Here is a 16830-nt window from a genome sequence, read left to right as displayed (position 1 = left end):
AATCTGCTGCTCTGGGCTCCTGAACCAAAGAGTTGACTGTAGCCATCTGCTGGCTGTTTCCCTTCCCACTGAGTTTGTGACCCCAGTTCTAAGACCAATGTCTAAATTCCAGAGACACCAGAATTGCCCACCCAACAGGCACCGAGTGTATTGGATCTGATTGGTATCTTTGTCTTGTCCATCTTCCAAAGGGCAGACTGTGCCCAAGATTGTGATAAAGGGAAGCTGTAGTTGTGAACAGAACTATAAATAAGGGCTACGATGAAGCTTAAATTTGAGCCAGGCTTTCTAGGTCAAGGATGTGGGTTGGAATGTATTTCATGCAAGCATTTGTTGGCTTAAACTTTAAATATTTAGACATACAGTATATGGACCTCCATTTGTACCCTTGATCCTGCCCTGTGAATATTAGGGCAGGACCCCCAAACCACAGGCAAACAGAAAGTGTTCTCTTTTCTCCTTTAAGTGTAGACAATCTACATAAGAATGAGGTTTTTAAGAGGGAAACATTCTAGGGAAAGAAGCATGGACATGTGGATTACTTGATCAAAGAATAGAAAGCTAATGTCCCAGTGCCATTGCCAGAGAGAATGTAGCCAACCCAGCCCTGGGAGCTTCTGTGAAGACACACATGGCTCCCTAGATAGCAAGGAGACTCAGCGATGGCAACAGCCCAGTTTTAAGAACAGAGATCCAGTTCTTCCTCCTCACTTAACCTCCTGCCTCTCCCTTTACCTCTCTCTACCTCCTCCAGGTGTGCTCAAGAGAGCTAATCACTGTCCTGGGGGAGGTGTTAGAGGTTCCCCCTAGTTGTAGACCCCCGTGTCACCCTGGTCTCATCAATTCGTCCATGGTCCATCTGTTTCTTTGTTGAAGTCAACCAACCAGTGAACATTTTAAACTCCTTTGGGTGAGAAGAATCACCTTCTGTGTAGACTCTGAGCTGAAAATAAATGTCTTCATTGTACAGCACCATGGTCTTTTCTGTGTCATTAATCTCCTCTTTGCAAAGCCCAGCATCAGCAGCTCTAGGACATTACAATATAATTGCTGCCTACTCAACATCAAGTAGGTTACTATGCTGCTGCTAAGTCGCTTCAGTCGTGTCCGACTCTGTGTGACCCCATAGATGGCAGCCCACCAGGCTCCCCTGTCCCTGGGATTCTCAAAGCAAGAACACTGGAGTGGGTTGCCATTTCCTTCTCCAATGCATAAGAGTGAAAAGTGAAAGTGAAGTCGCTCAGTTGTGTCCGACTCTCAGCGACCCCATGGACTGTAGCCCACCAGGCTCCTCCATCCATGGGATTTTCCAGGTAAGAGGACTGGAGTGGGGTGCCATTGCCTTCTCCGAGGTTACTATATGAACATACTGTTTCCCAAGGCTTTTTCAGCAAAACCTATGTCAGTGTGGGAATGCAAGTTAAGACAAACTCTACACTGGTATCATTTTTTTGTACTCAATAGGTGGTACAATAAAAATTCAGCATCATGGCTATCTCCAAGACTGTCTCAGTATGCATGTAATAATAATGCGTATTCCAGTAGTAAGTACTTCTTGGGAAGAATGTTATAGTATCTTCTAGTTAGTAAAAGTACTCAGATAAAAATTTTTATGAACTGGGAAAGTAAATAAAAAACCAATTAGCCAAAATTTGAGGAGTGTTGAGCACTGTGAAGTTTATGTTAAAAGTATGACAGGAGTCCTGCCTTTATGATTATCACCACTTGGGTAGAGGCAAGTCTAATACACCAAAAACAAGAGTAGAAAAACTAAGATAGTATATCATGCAGGACTAGCACATAGTATTGACCCTCTGAGAGCTATCGGTAGTTGAGACAAGGAAGAAATCAATGGAGGAAAGTTAGGAAAATCTTCTTGGAAAACATAGACTTGAGCTCTGACTTGACAGGTGTGCAATGGAAAGGGGACAATCCCAAGCAATGAAAACATGAAAAGTGTCACAGTTAATGCTATGTGTCAACTTGACTGGCCATGGGGTGTCCAGATATTGGGTCAAATATTTTCTGGGTGATACTGTGAGGGTGTTTTAGACGAGGTTAACATTTAAATCAGTAAACTAAGGGAAGACTGCCTTCCCTGCTGTGGGTGGTGCTCACCCAACCAGTTGAAGGCCTACCTAGAAAAGAACGACTGGCCTTCCCTCAAGTAAAAAAGAATTCTGCCTTCTTGATGCCTTTCAAACAGAGAGATAGACTTTTTTCCTGCCCTCAAACTTGAGCTGAAACATTAACTCTTCCTGAGTCTTGAGTCTGCCAGTATTTGGAATGGAACCTACATCATCTTCTCTCCTGATTCTCAGGTCTTCAGATTCAGACTGGAAGTAAACCATCAGCATTCCAGGGTCTCCAATGTCCTGACTCACTCTGCAGCCTCGAAAATCACATGAGACAGTTTCTTGTAGTAAATCCACGTGGGTTCTGTTTCTCCATCCTATTGGTTCTGTTTTGCTGGAGAATCCTGACCAAAACAATAAGTACAGCCATGCAACAGTTGCAGAACAGTGCAAAGTTTGTCCTGGCCAAATTAGAAACTATGTCTTGTGGAGAAATTCAAGATAATAGTTGATTTGATAGAGTAAGAGAAGATGAAGAGATAGGAAGGGTTTGTAATGGTAATGCAATTATCCTACTCCTAAGGTAATCGTACTCTCACATGTCAGTTCCCTTACTTTTTTCCATTGAATCCAAATTTGAGTGAAGATTTCATCTCAGTGTGTGTGTGTGTTAGTCACTCAGTCATGTCCAGCTCTTTGCGACCCCATGGACTGTAGCCTGTCAGGCTCCTCTGTCCATGGTATTCTCTAGGCAAGAATACTGGAGTGGGTTGCCATTCCCTTCTCCAGAGGATCTTCCCAATCCAGGGATCAAACCCAGGTCTCCAGCATTTACCGTCTGAGCCACCAGGGAAGCCCCTTCATCTCGATACTGTATCCCTAAATATGCACTACTAATCATTTAGAGCAGAAGTACTAGATTAAACTTTAGAATATCTGCTGGACAACTGGTTAAAAATGCAGCTTCTGATTCAGTTCGCCCCAGGGGAGCCCGAGTTCTATAGTCCTGGGTGATACAGATGTATCACATACACATACAGATGTATGTGTGCTGTGAGGACCACTCTTTGAGTAGGGAGCATCCCTTGTTTAGTTACTGGTGCTTGAATCAAAGAGCCACTGTAAAAATAAAGCCTGGCTGGGAAATAGTATGTCCCGGAATTGTTTCTGAATTTTTCTGTGGATGTTATCTCCTAAATATTGTCATGGGAATGGATTGTCAAGAATTTGCAAAATCATAGAACAAAAATTAAGAGGAAATCAATATTTATCAAGAATAACTAATTTAAGATAAGCATCATGAGTTTGAGACAATGTGAACAGCCATTTTGTTAATAAAGAGAGGGCATTTTAAAATTTGAACTCTGAGAAGCATTTGATGTAATTAGTTACAAAACACTCATCTTGGGTAATTGGAAGATGCCAAAGGATTTTGGTAAATCAAGCAGAACTGTTCAACTAGGATTTCTCTGGGGAGAGGCAGCATGGAGGTGGTAATTCCAAGGAAACCAAGTTGCCAGCCTTTTGAAATCAAGAGCTGTGGTTTTCCGGTCAGGACACTGGGTAAAAAAAATAAAGAACAAGTGAGTCATACATCCAGGAAGGATAATCTATTTGGAAATAAATAAAAGGAATAAACAATTTGTCATCTGTCCATATGACTGATTCATGGAAATAGGATAAGATACAAGGTGAAAATTAAATGATAAATGAGGCTAAAATCCAATGTATGCTCACATTAAAATATTTAGAACATCATAATGAAAAGAAGAAATACTGGCCTTGTGATAAGAAAAAGAAATGGAGACCAAGGGGTTGAATGATGAACAGGAGTTTCTCATAAATAACACACACATATGCACACACAAAAATACACACGCAAGATCATCTCACTCCCTCTCTTTATATAATATGCATTTTGTTGTTGTTCAGTGTTGAGCTATAGAGATGGAGGGATGATTAAGTGTGATTTTGCCCATGTCTGTGCTGTTAGTTGTTTGGAATGATGGATTTAACGGAAAGAATTAACAGCCAGTTAACTTGAATTTCAGTGTAATCACTTATTAGATTGGAGCCCTTCCTCCTTGCTTTAGTTAAAATACATTCAACTACAAATTTTCAAACATCTAAAGTCTACCAAACACCATGCCAGCTGCTCCAGAAACAACATAACAAGGAGACTCAGTCCTAGTCCCCATGGAGGTTATTAATCAATATTTAAGAGGTCTGACTTGGAATTCAAACTGTCTTGTGTTCTCCTGCAGGATCTATCACTAACCTGTTGTGTGACCCTGAGGAACGTGACAAAGGTTTACAACAGTGCCCAGAATCTATTAAATATGCAATATTTATTAGTCATCTATTACTCTTGAGCTTAAAAGTGGAGCTTAAAAGCCTTTTACATGAAGCAACCCCAAGTCTACGTGTGTTCAAATTACTCAAATAAGTTACTTTGGAAGTTTTGTCACCAGTTATACTGTTAAACAGTCTCATACTCTTTCACAGACATATGGTTTGGGTCCATATATGGAGTAAAATGGGCATTCTTTGAAGCTAAAAATGCTGTCTTTTATTCCTTGTATTATTCCCCTGTCACACACAATATGAATACTTAGCAGTCTGAGTCCTTATGTTTGTCAACCAACTCTAATATTTTTATGTCACAATTTCCTTTTTGTCATTCCCCTGTGTCCATATTCTACCTATTTCAAAGGTAGAAAGAGGACAAACATTGTAGACATGAAACTTCTTTGAAAAGAAGTACAAATTCAAGATAATTTATTATGATGATAATTATGATTTTCTTTTCATAAACTTATTTTCAAATATAATTTGTGTATTCATCTCCTAAAACTCAACATTTGGCCACTTACTCCTCATAATTTAAAATGAATAAAGTGACGGTTCAAAAACTCTAAGCTGTGTTCTGATATAATGAAAATTAGCAAATTTTTGCCTTGTTTTTTCTTGGATAAAGTTAAACATAAATAATGCTTTTGTGGTGGGTGAGCCCCACGGAAGGGATAAAGGGAAAATAATAATATGCAGAGCAAATTCTTCTAGGACTGAGTGGGTATCTCTGGTGAGAACACTGGCTCTAAGTTTCCCTTTTATTCTTCCATTTGTCCCCATTCTCTCATTTCCACCCTGAAAAGACTTTAGAGCCTTTACATTCTGTTATCATGGACCCCTTTACCAATTTTGAGAACTTTAGAGATCCCTTCTTAACAATACTTTTAAATATTTAAACACATACAATAAAGTATGTGGAATAACAAAATATAAATAAATTTTAGAGAAATAGCCACCTAAGTATTTTAAAACAAATGGTGCTAGTGGTAAAGAATCCACCTGCCAATGCAGGAGACAAAAGAGATGCAGGTTTGATCCCTGAGTTAGGAAGGCTCCCTGGAAAAGGGAAAGGCAACCCACTCCAGTATTCTTACCTGGAGAATCCCATGGAAAGAGGAGCCTGGTGGGCTACAGTTCATGGGGGTCACAAAAAAGTCAGACATGACGAAGCAACTTGTAAATATGTGTACCTATAAACTTTTATTAAAACATTAAGATTATATTAAAAAGAGGATCCTATAGAATTCTGTGATTCTACCAATTTTGTTTCATCAAATTCTTTATTGATGTTTTCAAATGTTTTATTTTAGAAAATCTCAAATATATATAAGTAGAGGAAACAGTGTAAAAATAAATAAAACATTAAAGATCTTTTGTGTATCCAATTACTGCCACAATTCAAATCATCAATGAGTATAAACTGTATTTTAAGATATCTACAATGACTCTACTATGATATGAAATTTTCTATTATTTGTTTTTATGAAAAAGGTCACAGGTTATCACTAATACAATAGCTGTCACCTACGTTCATAATCAAAAGAAATGCTAAATTTCAGTTAGAGATTAATGAAAACAGGGATTATTTTTTTACCCATCCAAGTCCATGACTCTTCTGTATTCTATCCATGGACCTTTCAGGACCTGCAGTCTGGATTAAGAGCCTTGATTTAGACTGTGTTTTAGCCTCTTAATAGCATCTCAAGCTACCAGGTCTCCTGCCTTTCCTGTAGCTTGCTCTTTCTTTTGTTGCCACCTTCAACTTGTGACGCCGGCTTTTCCACTAAGGCTCAGCACACCATTTTTAGGAAGATTTGGTGAAGTGGGTGCCTATTTCCTGACGCTCAGCCTCTCCTCGACTCTTCTTATCAAAACACCTAGCAAATTGTGTTTTTGTTTTACTGGTTCCTCACCACCAACTGTCCTTGGTGCTACTTGAAGACAGTGATGGGTCATTTGTTTATTTTCATTCATTCATTTATCATCAGTTATTTACTAAGTGACCAACTCCGTACCTGGCTGAGTGGTAACAATGCATACTCTGTGTCATTAATAAACTTTATGTGTGAGCACTGGTATGGATGCTCTGATAGGGATAAGGACAAGGACTCTTAAGGTTAATCACAAGAGGTGCCTGGAAACTTGCCCTTGGGGTTTAGGGACGTTTTCAGTAGGCAAATATAAAATGCTGAATATAATGAATGTAATAACAGTTTTGAATGTGTTCCCCTTATAATTGTTCTTAAAATGTACTTACATGTTTTACACAGTATAGACATGTTATGAGCTGGAAAACCTCAGATATGATGGGGGTTGAAGAATGAGAGCTCTACGGTGCTCCCCAGCCTGGTTAGCATGTTGGCTGGTCCTGAGGGAGGGCATCCCCATGCCCAACCTGATAACTATGACTCATCAGTGAATGGCTACATCTATTTTCAATTGATTTAATTAACTCTTCAAGCTGCTAACCATTTCAAATCTAGGTGGCCAGATAATTGAGATTAAGTGAATTTTACCTGAACCGTCTAAGCAAATTGTTTTCATTCTTTATAATACACCTTTGGATATACATTTAGCCTAACCCAGAAAGATAGTTTAACTGTTTAAATACTTGAAAACAGCCATAATTATATTTTTGCTGGCTCAAATTTTATACTAGAAGCAGACTTTGAAAAAGCTCAAGGATGGAAGAGTTATATTTTCTATTTGTTTCCCAGTGATGATAACTCAAAATATTAAGTGTTTAGAAGAAATTAACTAAGAATGAAAAAGAGCTCTTGTTTTTATTGTCTGTGGTTATTTGTATGTCTTATGACATAGTTTAGATTCTGGTATGATTCTCTTAATCAAAAGTTCATCCCGATTGAAAATATTACATTTGTTAAGACTGAGACGCTGTTAGGAAAGACGTGATCTCATTTTAGGATGCTAAAAAGAAAAAAAGTGTTCATTAAGATTTGCAGTGAAAAAAAGAAAGGACATGAGTAATACCTATTAATGCAAACAACAGAAACTGATCAACTTAAGAGTGGAATTTAGTAGAAGTGGAATAGCTCCTAAGATCTAAGAAATGGAAGCACAATCAGAACTCCAGACAAAAGCAGGACAGTAACAAGGATCTGGGTGAAGAAACAAGGACAATCTCTTTGGGGAGTTGTCATCAAAAGACTCTCCTCTGACCATCTTCTATCTTTAAGCCAATTTCCTAGGACTCCTATCTGATTGGAAAGTGAGAGTAGAGATGAAAAGTGCCATCCCACCCCTTTGCACTTTGGTCTGTAGTTTGAGTCCACCAAGATGACACGTGATGGGGATTCCCCAGAGAGTCAGAGGGACATTATCAAGCTAAGAGGAAGAGATGCTGCACTGGCAAAAACAGCAAATGTTCACCACAGGTACTTTTCTCTTCTCAAAGGGAAAAAGAAGTTCTCTCTAAGATAGTCTATCTGATCCAGCGTTGCTGACATCTTTCTGCATGTTCAGAGTTCGAATACTAATCATTTTCAGTTAAAGGCCTAGGCACAGGTTATATACAAACATTAGTGGCAATTTTAGAAGCCTTAGCTATTTATCATCAATCATTTTGCAATGCCCCAAGGATCTGGAAGGGCAGCTAGATGCTTTCTTGCTGATCACTGCATTTCTTAGAATGATCACATTAAAACAATCCTTTTTATGTAAAAGCATACAACTTGTATCATGTAACTTGTGGATGAAATTAACGTCAAATGTTAAGAAAAATACTTTATGTTCTTTTTTACCTTATGAAATGTAGGTTTTGTTTTTTGTTTTTTGTTTTTTTTTTTTTTACTTAATGGGATGTTGAGGTTACTCAATTTTAATTTAAATCACTAATAACTGAGTATTATTTTAACCTTACTCTGGGTTTGGCTTACTTTTTCCCTGGTATTCAATGATGTGGATAATGGGTAAAGAAGATGTCAGATGTTAAATATAATTAATGTTAAAAACAGATCTGATGAATCAGAGGTTAATTCTAAAGAGAATGACTTAATAAGGCTTGCTGGTCACAACTACTAAAAATTAGTCATTCCGTGAGATCTTTGCTGATACTAATGGATGAAACACCTTTGAGGGAAACCCTTTTGAAAATGCTGCAACATGACCTCAGAGAAACATGTCTTTCCTGACACAAAAACTAGTTATCAATTCATCCAGGAGGATGTGAGCAAAGTTTTCTTAGAATTTTAGTATCACTGAAAAGTAAGCTTTGAGCAGATCTCTTTCCCTAGCTACGTTTCCTGTAGATGATTTTTTGCTCTATACTTTACATTCATTCCTTAAAGTTACTTAAGACTAAGGAAAGGACTTAACCTCTATGAACCTCAGTTTTCCAGTCTGAATAAATGAGGACAATATTGGTCTTACCCTTAGGGGTAGGATATTACCCTTAGGGGTAGGATATTAACTGAAGTAAAGCATGTGTAGTACTTAGCCCTGGAGAAGGCAATGGCACCCCACTCCAGTACTCTTGCCTGGAAAATCCCATGGACGAAGGAGCCTGGTGGGCTGCAGTCCATGGGGTCGCGAAGAGTCGGGCACGACTGAGCGACTTCACTTTCACTTTTCACTTTCATGCATTGGAGAAGGAAATGGCAGCCCACTCCAGTACTCTTGTCTGGAGAGTCCCAGGGACGGGGTAGCCTAGTGGGCTGCCGTCTGTGGGGTCGCACAGAGTCGAACACGACTGAAACGCCTTAGCAGCCGCAGCAGTAGCAGCAGCAGTACTTAGTCCAATATAGGATACATAAGAGATGCTTTAAAACCTATAATTAATATAATTATTATGAAGCAGTTTTATGGTAATCTGAAGATTCCACTAATTTTCCAGCACATGAGGGCAAATCTCTTTCATTTTATCACACCAGTAAATTGTATACGGCTCTCACTTTATGTTGCAACTCCTCTTCCCTAAGACTGTCAGTTTCCTTTTCCAAGCCATCTTTAGTGAGCAATCAGCTGGATCCTTCCCTTTCGTTAGGCAATTCACTGGCACAGCCCCTCATCATCAGGTCTCAGGCTGCCAAGAAGATAGACCAATTCCCTTGACATTTCTCCCTGTTCCTCACAGGCATCTGCTTTCCCTTTCTGCCTCATCACCTTTAGAAAAATCTTCTTTTGTTCTCACAATTGCCAGCTAATACGGTTCTCACAGTTTGCCAGACGATGTACAGGCATGCCCAGTGATGATGGGTTCCTAAGAAAGGGCTAGGAGTCCTTGAAAATGAAATGTATACTGACCTGGACAGAGTAACGATAGGAAAGATGGCTTCCTGGGGGAATATTAAATAAATTGCAGAGAATCATAAATTCTTAGCATATGGGACATATGAGAGAATGCTGAGATATCCCTGTGGAAATTTTGTTTTTACATTACTAGAACTATGTCATGTTTTATAGTATTTATTTCCTTAAGATCTTAGAAATATATCTAGATTTGTAGTAGAACACTCATGTCTGAAAAGAAATGTCTTCAGTTGACATATATTTTTGCTATCTGTGTCAGTTATCATAACTTAATCCTCCCCTTGTACTCACTAGAGCCTAAGAGGTCATGGGGCTGAGGTTTGATTGATTGGTTTTTAGGTATAAGCAACAGTTTTTATACCCCAGAAAGAAAGAAAGAAAGAAAAACTCCACTTTTGGAAATATTTTTGGCTAATATTTGTTGAGTTCCTATAATTTGTTAAATACAGTTGAACAGTCTTTCATTTAAATCTCAAAGAAAACATATGAGTTAGGTATTATTTTTATCTCCCATTTTACAGAATAGGAAACTAAGATTTAAAGAGTATAGATCACTTATCCAAAGTCACAAGCTAGTTAATGGCAGGAATAGGCAGTAAATCAAACTCTTTTAAAATGCAAATTCAGTTGCTTAATTGCCATGGTATAACAGCTCTTCTCCATGAAAGCTAATCTCTCTTTCAACACAGGTCCTACAGGTAGTTCGACTAATTTTGTTTGTGAACTCTTGTTTTCCCTTCACGATTTGCATTCTCATAACGTGTCTGATTTAGCTTCAGATTACTCTTCTCCAAATGGAGGTAGTAGACAAGCCTAAAGCTAACGGGCAGGGTTGGAATGTCAAAGCCTCAGCTCCTTAAGGGTCTTAGAGAAACCTCCCTCTCAAGAATGCCGTGGCCTCTGGGCTTCTTTCCAGGCTCCGCTGCCCACAGCACTTGATTGCTCCATCTTGCTGGTTCTCAATGGAGAACTCTTTGTCTTTGATCCTGTTCTTGTATTCTGCTCAGTGGACTTGAAAATTGGAGATTTCCTTGCTTCCTGGTCCTCCTTATGCCTGGGAAACAGACGTGGAATTCTTCTTTTCTTCTTTTTATTCAGCAAAAGAACAGTCCCACCAGTTACCATCCCTTGTTTCAGGTCTTGGAACCCAGCCTGGGCCAACAGTTAGGTCCCCTGAGAAAAGAAGTTTAACTTCCTTGGCCTATTTCCTTCCTCAATAGATTGAAGAACTAAAGAGAGAAAAGCTTCTCAACATATACTATATAATACTAAAATATACTTAAAAAAAAGACTTTAGGCCTGTATTACCATCATTTAGGACAATTTATACAAGCTAATATTATTTCCTATATCATCCCCAAAGAAAATAAAGCATTTCTTTCCTTTTCTCTTCCCTTACTGAGATGAAGCATAAACAGACACTTGAGCAGAATCAGTTCTTATAGTTCATAGCTGTGAATGCTTCTGACAACCCCAAAAGGCATAATCACTCTTTACATAGTATCTTTTATTTTGCTGAGGCAGAATTTGTATGGTGTGTGTGGTAAAGGTGGCAAGCTGCCCACAAAACCCCTTCTCCTCTTTCTCCTGAGCCCCACACAGATGAACTATATTTTCCAGTCTCCCTTGCAGTCTGGTGTGACCAGATGCTCGCATTCTCACACAGGTGGGCTCTGACATGCCTTCCCACCATCTGTCTTCCAGGTATGGAGCCAACAAGAGCCACCCTGAAAGGATGGTGTGAGGATGGTGTGTGTGTGTGTGTGTGCTTAGTTGCTCAATCATGTCTGACTCTTTGCAACCCCATGGACTGTAGTCTGCCAGGCTTCTCTGCCCAGGAGGATTCTCCAGGTAAGAATTGTTGGAGTGGGTTGCCATTTCCTTCTCCAAGGGATCTTCCCAACCCAGGATTCTAACCCAGGTCTCCCACACTGCAGGTAAATTCTTTACCATCTGAGCCACCAGGGAAGCCCTGAATGATAGAGCTCTGTCATCCTGGTCCACTGAATGACTGCCACTGACCTGGAACCCTCACTCTGATCTTTTAAATGAAAGAGAAATAAATGTCTTATTCTCTGAGACACTAATTTGGAGATCTCTCCTTTTTAAAATATTAGTATTTATTTAGTTTTATTTAGTTAGCTGCATTGGGTCTTAGTTGCAGCACACAGGGTCTTTCCTTGCCCTGCATGGACTCTAGTTGTGGCACATGGGCTCAGTAGCTCCAAGCTCCAGGCCTGTGGGATCTTAGTTCCATGACCAGGGATCAAAACTACATCCTCTGCATTGTAAGGTGAATTCTTGACCCACATACCTGCACTGTAAGGTGGATTCCAGGGTAGTCCCTGGAGAAAATTTTGTTACTACAGCATGGACCATTCTAAAACAGTGTACCTGTTTTGAGTAGGTACCTGGTCTTGAGTACGGATTCTTAGCTAGCAAGAGTACTCAGAAAGTGAGTGCCTGCCTTTCATTATGATTGCCGTCTCCACCTCACCTTAGTATAAGCAATAACTGCCAAGTGGCATATATTTTGAATCTGGATGGAATATGACAACAGTAAGTTGCTGGTAGATAAAGTAAAATAAATTTTAGTGTGCTTAAGAAGGCAATAGTTCTTAGATAAAAGGTAAACATTGTCTATAATTTAATAATAAAATGCCAAGTTCATATCAGTGATATGAATAATTCCATTATATGCTTTATATACAGAAAGTACAAAAGATTTTATTCTTAATTCTTGAGCTATTTCAGCAAATGCTTCAACCAAGATTTTAAAAAAATAACTCAACAGGAAATGATCCTGAATTTATAATATCAATGATATAAGTAAGGATTATTTACATTTTTTAATTTATACTTTGCCATATTTCTAGTAGGAAAATATACTATATGTATTTGAAAATTTGGTGATTCATACACATGTACAGAAAAGGTGATTGCTTTATGATATATTCCTTATAAATATCATTTGGTTGGTTTAAGCTGAAGATAAATTCACCTTCTTAGTCCTATAAGACTGTGTGTTTACACCACATAAATTGTAAAATTTCAGAATATAAAGGAAGGATGGAAAATGATACTTGTTTGTGGTTATTAAATTTGTGTGGTAAGCTAAAAAATGGTTTCCCAAAGATATCAGGTCCTAATTCTTAAAGTCTGTAAATGTTACCTTGAGTAGAAAAGTGGTCTTCATAGGCGTGATTAAGAAGTTAAAGATTCTGTGATGAGGGGATTATCCCAGATTATCAGAGTAGGTCCTAAATGCAGTCATGTATGTCCTTATAAGTGGGAAACAGTAGGAGATTTGACTCAAGGAGGACAGGAGGCTATGCAATCACAGAGGCAGATTGTAGGATGCAGCCATAAGCCAAGGAATGCAGGAAACCACCAGAAGCTAGAAGAATCAAGGACTAGGTTCTCACTTAGGGCATCTAAAGGGAGCATGGCCCTGCTGTAATTTTGGACTCCTGTCCTCTAGGACTGTGGGAGGGTAAATTTCTGTGTTTTTAAGCCACTGATTTTGTGGTGATTTGTTACAATAACCACAGGAACAAACAAACAAACAAACCCCATTTATCAATGGCTGAGTTTAACTTTGCTGAGTTTGTGATACTTTTTTGCAAGCCTCTGGGGACTTACATTTGTCTTTCCTTCCTGGAAAAGGCAGGCATGACTCCCATCATAATGCGGGCTGTTGCATCAGTAGGGGGATCAAGACGAGGCCCATCTCTTTCCCGGCTGAGTCTAACCCACCAAACAAGATGGTAAGATAGAGAACATAATCCATTTTCTCCCTGATAGAGCTGATTTTGGAGAGTGAGTTTACTAATACTGAACCTCAGATTTAGAAAGACTTACCTGCTGCCTTTCCAGCATTGGACAGCATTGTTGTTCAGTTACCCAGTCATGTCTGACTCTTTGAAACCCCATGGACATGTCCATTGCATCAGTGATGCCATCCAGCCAACATGGTCCTCCTTTAAAACTTGGTCTGAAATAGGGAAGTGTAATGTGTGCTTTCTGTAGGCACCCAGCTCCCAGGAGAATGAGAAGATAAAGGCGTTCAATAAAATTAAATAATTCCTTCTTCCTATGAGGGCAAAAATGTCAGCACTGCTATGTTAATGTAGACACCTCTAAAAGGAGGGGAAATATTAGGAGCAAGGATGAGCTATTTCTGATAGCTCCAACCCACGATTAATAGCTATCCATGAGCAGGAATGGCAGCATTCTATCCTTTAATAGCTGATTGGAAGATAGCTTAAAGGCAGATGGTAAAGTCATAGCTAGTGTCAGTTCAAATTTACATATATATTAATATTTATACAATTTAATACAAATTTTAATAAGTTAAATATTATGTATATATTGAATGGGCTTCTCAGGTGATGCTAGTCGTAAAGAACCCACCTGCCTTACAGGGAGACATAAAGGACACAGATTTGATCCCTAGGTGGAGAACCCCATGGACAGAGGAGCCTGGCAGGATACAGTCCATAGCATCGCAAAGAGTCAGACACGACTGAAGCAACTTAGCACAGTGCACAGCACACAGCACATATACTTACCGGTTCCCTTTGCACTGCTTCTAAGGTTCTAAATGAACCTGCTGGAGGCTGGCAAAGTCCTGAGTATTCCCAGAGTTCACACATGGACCTTTTGTTATATATCCCTTTTCCTAAAATCTGCTAAAGAAGACTTCTGCTTAATCGAGTCTTGTAATAGAAACTGTTTTTATAAACATATTTGTTAATATGCAACTAGAAATGTCCCTCTTTCATAAACAGGTATTAATAGGTTGCCTACTTTTCTTCCTCAAATGATTCTTCCTTGAAGATTAAATAACAACTTTTCTAGTGTTAAAAGCCTACCACCTCAAGATGAGGTCTCAATAATCCAGTTGCTACCTATTTGTCTTTGTAGACTCATTTATTCTCTCTTTCCCAAGGTTATTTTAGCAATTTACGCTATTTGTAATAGAAGTTGCTTTTGTTTCCACATTGGGCCAGAACTGATTGAGTAATAACATTAACAAATACTGTAAACTCACATAGCACCTTTTACCCTAAATCCTTTCCAGTTACTAACTTACTGTCTCCTGAACATTCCAGTGGCTCAGTGACAAGGGTTTTATTCCCATTTTTCAGAGGAATAAAGGGAAAACATAAAAAACTCAGAGCACAGCTATATCTAGAAATCAGGGCCTTTGACATTACTGTCATACCCTTTTCCTTTGTCTTCTAAGAAAGCATGCTCTTTGTTAAGTATTTCTCCTGATTATTCTAGGTGATATTGCTGAATGTAATCTCATGCGGCAGTTAGGTAAGAAGTAGCTGGATTCCTGTGGTTGGTGTTTTAAAGATACACCTTCTATGTGCAGGGCACAATGCATTCTCACTCTGAATCTTGCAAGTCCCTAAAACCTTGAGATTTGAATGAAGGTCAGAGCGCTGGCGTTAACTTCCTTTCCTATGCTTGTAGGTTTGCTCAGGTAAAGGGACATTTTAAGGCTCAGAATATATGATCCTGTCTTTTCAGGTTAATTCAGGACACCAGGTCCAAAACCAAGCAATGCTGATCACTTCCAAAGGGTTCTGGAGATATCTGGTTGATGATTTTTGGATCCATAAAATGGTTTATTTTCTCTTTGTCGGGGGCAGTTGCTAAAACTGAGAACTTTCTTCCTGGTAATACTAAAAGCTAATTTTTATTCTTTTAAGGAGCAGTTTTTAGAGGAATTGTCAACAAGCAGTACCTATCAACAAAACATCGATCTGATGATGCCCAATAACTGTTTGGGCATCATCAAAATCTTAATACATTTAACTTCACGTAGTGTTACAAGTTCTATCTTAATTTCATAGTTCTGACACATTGGAGTTACTTAAAGGTAAGAAATCTTTACTGACTCTCATTATTAAGCAATTCTTGTCATAATATTGAGCTGGAAATGTGCTATGATTGTTTTAAAGTTGTTCACACATTCTTTAAAATTTCCTTTGGTTGTTGTTGAGTCACTCAGTTGTGTCCAACTATTTGCAACCCCATGGACTACAGAATGCCAGGATTCCTTGTCTTTCACTATCTCCCAGACTTTGCTCAAATTCATGTCTATTGAGGGACTCATACCATCCAACCATCTCATCTTCTGCCATCCCCTTCTCTTCCTGTCTTCAATCTTTTCCAGCATCAGGGTCTTTTCCAATAAGTCAGCTTTTTGCATCACATGTCCAAAGTATTGGAGCTTTAGCATCAGTCCTTCCAGTGAATATTCAGGGTTGATTTCCTTTAAGATTGACTGCCTTATGATCCAGCAATCCCACTGCTGGGCATACACACTGAGGAAACCAAAAAGGAAAGAGACACGTGTACCCCAATGTTCATCGCAGCACTGTTTATAATAGCCAGGACATGGAAACAACCTAGATGCCCATCAGCAGATGAATGGATAAGAAAGCTGTGGTACATATACACGATGGAGTATTACTCAGCCATTAAAAAGAATACATTTGAATCAGTTCTAATAAGGTGGATGAAACTGGAACCTATTATACAGAGTGAAGTAAGCCAGAAAGAAAAACACCAGTACAGTATACTAACGCATATATATGGAATTTAGAAAGATGGTAACAATAACCCTGTGTACGAGACAGCAAAAGACACACTGATCAGTCTTATGGACTCTGTGGGAGAGGGAGAGGGTGGGGAGATTTGGGAGAATGGCATTGAAACATGTATAATATCATGTATGAAATGAGTCACCAGTCCAGGTTTGATGCACGATACTGGATGCTTGGGGCTGGTGCACTGGGACGACCCAGAAGGAGGGTATGGGGAGGGAGGAGGGAGGAGGGTTCAGGATGGGGAGCATGGGTATACCTGTGGCGGAGTCATTTCGATGTTTGGCAAAGCTAATACAATATTGTAAAGTTTAAAAATAAAATAAAATTAAAAAAAAATAAAAAGAAATAAAAAACCCTAATTAATTTACTTAAAAAATAAATAAATAAGAAGAAAGAAGGAAAAAAAAAAAAAGATTGACTGGTTTGATCTCCTTGCTGTCCAAGGGACTCTTGAGAGTCTTCAGCACAGTTTGAAAGCATCAGTTCTTCAGTGCTCAGTTTTCTTTATG

At 38.9% G+C, this 16830-nt stretch overlaps 2 long non-coding RNA genes across 3 annotated transcripts; one reads left to right on the top strand and one right to left on the bottom strand.

The window, feature by feature from the left end:
- Nucleotides 1-3084: 3084 nt before the first annotated feature.
- On the bottom strand, nt 3085-6807 carry LOC129647826 (uncharacterized). 2 transcript variants are annotated; one of them, XR_008712526.1, is made up of 3 exons: nt 6685-6807; nt 5522-5624; nt 3085-3634 (listed from the first exon to the last, which is right to left on the bottom strand). It is a non-coding gene; the product is annotated as an uncharacterized LOC129647826 (long non-coding RNA). The 2 variants fall into 2 exon arrangements; XR_008712527.1 differs by lacking the exon at nt 6685-6807 and adding an exon at nt 6022-6291.
- A 173-nt stretch (nt 6808-6980) lies between these two features.
- Nucleotides 6981-11769, top strand: LOC129647825 (uncharacterized). Its single transcript, XR_008712525.1, has 3 exons — nt 6981-7822; nt 11400-11546; nt 11633-11769. It is a non-coding gene; the product is annotated as an uncharacterized LOC129647825 (long non-coding RNA).
- The last annotated feature ends 5061 nt before the right edge of the window (nt 11770-16830 follow it).

Source organism: Bubalus kerabau, chromosome 3, assembly GCF_029407905.1.
Source record: "Bubalus kerabau isolate K-KA32 ecotype Philippines breed swamp buffalo chromosome 3, PCC_UOA_SB_1v2, whole genome shotgun sequence".
Classification (NCBI taxonomy): Eukaryota; Metazoa; Chordata; class Mammalia; order Artiodactyla; family Bovidae; genus Bubalus; species Bubalus kerabau.
The sequence above is the reverse complement of the archived record's forward strand: the minus strand, read 5'-3'. Positions and strand labels throughout refer to the sequence as shown.